We start from the raw sequence: 4383 nt of genomic DNA, 5'->3' as shown, positions 1-4383 counted from the left end.
TAACATTAACATGAATGCAAATGACAAGTTATCGAGAGTTTCTGGAACAAACACGCCCAAGCTAAAGGCACACCTGTCTACACCAACGCAAAGTTCATATATCCGTTTCGAAAGAAAGTTCATATATACACACGCACTTATCCAACACATGTCGATCGGAGTGACGATCTTGCTGCCATTTCAAAGCATGACGCACAGCTAAAAACGCAATCGATCGAATGAATACACACATTTCCTCATATCATTTCACTGACCCTAAGCAGAGCAGGAGCGGCCGCAGCCGATGGACCAGAGCAACGTCGGAGACGGAGAAGACGAGACGAAACCAAACACGACAAGGGCAAGATCCCGGGACGGTCGTGTTCTCCGAGAAAGTCGATGGCGCCATGCTACGCTTTTTGTTCCACTACCGAATACCGATCGACCCGGCCCGGGGGCCCTGTGTGTCGCATCGCAATACGAGATACATGTCGCGGTCCAGAAAAGCGTCCGCATGCAGCTGGCGTTCCCTTGCGTCTATATAAGCCCTCCGAGCCATAGCCTCCCTGCCCAACTCACTCACACACAATAAGCTAGCTGCTTCACAAAACACAGCACAACTAGCTGCATATCCACCACCATTCTCATTCTGCCATGGAGGTTGATCACCGCATCAGGGTGAGCGGCGGCGACGGCGAGACGATGACCGGACAAGCCGGCGTTGTCGGTGTGTTCTTCGCGGGCTGCTGGCTGCGGCTCCGCTCGGTGCTCGTCGGGCTCTGCTGCTGGGTCGCGGGGTTCGCCAGGAAGGTGGGCAGGATCGCCAGGGAGGATCCAAGGCGGGTGGCGCACTCGTTCAAGGTCGGCCTGGCGCTCACTCTGGTGTCCGTCTTGTACTACGTGACGCCGCTGTTCAAGGGCTTCGGGGTCTCCACGCTCTGGGCCGTGCTCACCGTCGTCGTTGTCATGGAGTACACCGTCGGTGCGTATTACATACAAATGACTTGAGTTGTACTCCCTGCATCCGAAATTACTTGTCGTATACATATTTCAGTTTTAGATACATTTTTTTAATCTATTTATGCGACAAAAAATTCGGGACAGAGAAAGTACTGTATATGTGGGTGTCAAGGGCATGCAAGTCTCTGACGTACGTGCATGCAACAGGTGGCACGCTGAGCAAAGGCTTGAATAGAGCCTTCGCGACGTTTGTGGCTGGATTCATCGCCGTGGGAGCTCATCAGGTAGCTAACCGCTGTGGTGCGCAGGGGGAGCCAATACTGCTCGCCATCTTCGTCTTCTTGCTAGGTACGCATGCATATGCAACTAGACTAAAAACATGCATGTTCCAACTACTAGTATACTTGGACTTGTCTTACTACTACTAGCTACGTAGATAGAAGTATTTTGCCGCCATGCATGCAAAAGCAAGAAATTGGCAGGCTCTGATCGAATAATGCACACAACCGTATATATAGAATCCAGCAGCTGAATAAATTTGACCCCAAAAACAACATAGTAAAAGACATAAACAAACAAAAATTACACAACTCCTAGACGAAAGCTTTCAGTGATGGAGTCTAACCATAGGCCAGTCTTGGATTTTTCATCCCCAAGCTGAGCTTCGATCCACCAACTACGGCAAGGATACGAAGCAGGCACGCATCGACATGATCTAATCAAAGATCTTGTGTTTTCATCCACATATAGGAGTATATATACTTATTGTTGAAGCCGTCTCTACCATCATATATTGTCAGAGAAGTGAGTACCGACGCCTCAATAGCCGGATACCATACCGGAAAAAAAAAAAGTGGACCTGCGGTTTGAACCGACAAAGAGAACTAATACCCTAACGAAACTTGGTTATATTGCAGCGTCGGCAGCAACATTCTCGCGCTTCATCCCGGAGATCAAGGCGAGGTATGACTACGGCGTGACCATCTTCATACTGACCTTCAGCCTGGTGGCCGTGTCGAGCTACCGCGTGGAGGAACTTATTCAGCTGGCACACCAGCGCTTCTCCACCATCGTCATCGGCGTCCTTACCTGCCTCTGCACCACCATCTTCGTCTTCCCTGTCTGGGCCGGCGAGGATCTTCACAAGCTCACCGCAGGCAACCTCGATAAGCTGGCACAGTTTCTTCAAGGTAATATATATACTCATAAAAAATCCCTGCAATTTTTGTCATCAAAAAAGAAAGAAAGATTCCTGCACTTTTTGGTCACTCTCGCCGTAGTCTCCTTCAAGTACGTAAGGTAATGTGTTCTTTGGAAAGAAAGAGAAATAAAGGGAACATCAAACAGTGGAGTTTTCCTGACCAGTCACCAGACATACTCATACTCTGTTTTATAGCTCTGCTTCTCCCCTGTAGAACCTCTGTAGCAAATTCATATTGATACAAAGAGTTTGCGAGGCTGAAAAGTGAGCATACGTACGCAGGATTGGAATCTGAATGCTTTGGAGAAAAGGCTGCCAGCGAGAATTTGGAGGGCAAAGCCTTTCTACAAGTGTACAAGAGCGTCCTCAACTCCAAGGCCAGTGAGGACTCCCTGGTAAGCTTCTTTACGGATGATACACTACACTATATGCCGAGTGCAAAAGCTACAATAAACATCTGCAACAAGACAGCTTGCATACATAGCAGTTTTTGTAATGTTATTCTGAAAATTGCAGTGCAATTTTGCCAAGTGGGAGCCCGGTCATGGCAAATTCGGCTTCCGGCACCCATGGAGCCAATACTAGAAGCTCGGAGCTCTTTGTCGTCAGTGCGCGTCTTCAATGGAGGCTCTTGCTTCCTATGTCATCACACTGCAAAAGTCCCAGGTAATTGCAGATTCTCCCCCAATTCATGATATTAAACGGAGACTATGGAGCCAAGATATTGACCGACACCATTTTCCTGATCAACAGTACCCTGAGGCCAATCCAGAGCTAACCTTGAAGGTCCGAACGGCGTGCGGGGAAATGAGCTCGCACTCTGCTAAGGCGCTCAAGGAGCTATCAACGGCCATTCGGACAATGATCGTACCATGTCCAGCCAACATCGCCATGTCCGCAGCCATCAAAGCTGCAAAAGACCTCAGAAATGAATTGTCAGAGGAAGCAGCCCTGTTGCAAGTGATGCATGTGGCTGTTACTGCCACACTTCTCTCAGACTTGGTTACGACAATAGTGAAAATTGCAGAAACCGCTGACAATCTAGCACGGCTTGGCCACTTCAAGAAGCCTGAAAAAACTCAGAAAGATGTCGCTATCAACATTCCGAGCAGATAAAGACGCAAATTTCCTTCCAAAGGAAAAAAAAAAGAGAGGCAAACTTCTGTCCTCAGGTGTGGTTATTCTAAAAAAAATAACGTGAAAGTTCCCCTCCCTTATACGGAGTACGTGGTTAGATAGAAATGAGGCACGAAACGGAGACTGCTGCTCGAACGCGGGTGGGCGAGCTCATCCGCATGTGCTCGAACCAACCAGACACTACTCGGTTCTCATGTGGTTGTTCTATCCAGAGAATAATCCACGGGAGCATCAATGCTAAGCCGAATCTATCGTGTACAGTACTATATCGTGTATACAGCAAGTGACTAATTTCTTCAGTATTATAGAAGTAATTATGATGCTGAATTTTGATAATAAAGCATTGCAGTCTTTCCAACAGAAATGCCACAAAAAGCTGTTACATACTCCCTCTGTTTCTAAATGTAAGAACGTCTTACATTTAAAAACAGAGCTAGTAGATGTTAATGAACAGTTTTCTCCTAAATCTTCTATCTTCCTCTTTTGTGTTGTTTGTTTGAGATTGAAAATCATGATTCCACTAGGTACTTTTACAAGATCCGTTTTGTAACGCCCCGAGACCGATGTGCCGGGTGTCTTCCAGTTATTCGTTGTCATTGCCATGTCATTTGCTTGCGTGTTGCATTTCATCTTGTCATCATGTGCATTGCATCATCATGTTTTCAAAACCTGCATCCGTCCGGGTTCCCCCAGTTCCGTCCGTTGTCCGTTTTGAGCCCAGACACACTTGCACGTGCCCGCGGCATGTCCGAAATAGTATTTTATAAGTGGCCGGAAAATGTTCTCGAAATGGGTTGAAAGTTGGCGTGTGGTCTTATTTTAGTGTAGATAGACCGCCTGTCAAGTTTCATCGCATTCGGAGTTCGTTTGATAGTCCAACCGTTAAATATAGCGGCAATAGTAGCCGGTCTAACGTCGGACGTTTTCGGTCTCCGGAAACAGTCGCCGGGCATCCCTCTCTTCTCTTCTCTCAGCTCGAGACCGTCTACACAGCTCACTACCTACCGCCAGGTCCAACCTAATCTCTCTCATCAGCCCGCAGCCCCCCTCGCGCGCGTCCGAAAGTTGTCCCGGATCCGACCCGAGCAGTCATCACCGTTGTGTCC

At 47.9% G+C, this 4383-nt stretch overlaps 1 pseudogene; it reads left to right on the top strand.

Moving 5' to 3' along the window:
* Positions 1-569: 569 nt before the first annotated feature.
* LOC123185475 (aluminum-activated malate transporter 1-like) lies at positions 570-3635 on the top strand (annotated as a pseudogene).
* Positions 3636-4383: the final 748 nt, after the last annotated feature.

Source organism: Triticum aestivum, chromosome 2A (assembly GCF_018294505.1).
Source record: "Triticum aestivum cultivar Chinese Spring chromosome 2A, IWGSC CS RefSeq v2.1, whole genome shotgun sequence".
Taxonomy (NCBI): Eukaryota; Viridiplantae; Streptophyta; class Magnoliopsida; order Poales; family Poaceae; genus Triticum; species Triticum aestivum.
Note: the sequence above shows the minus strand (reverse complement) of the source record. Positions and strands in the feature narration are given on the sequence as shown.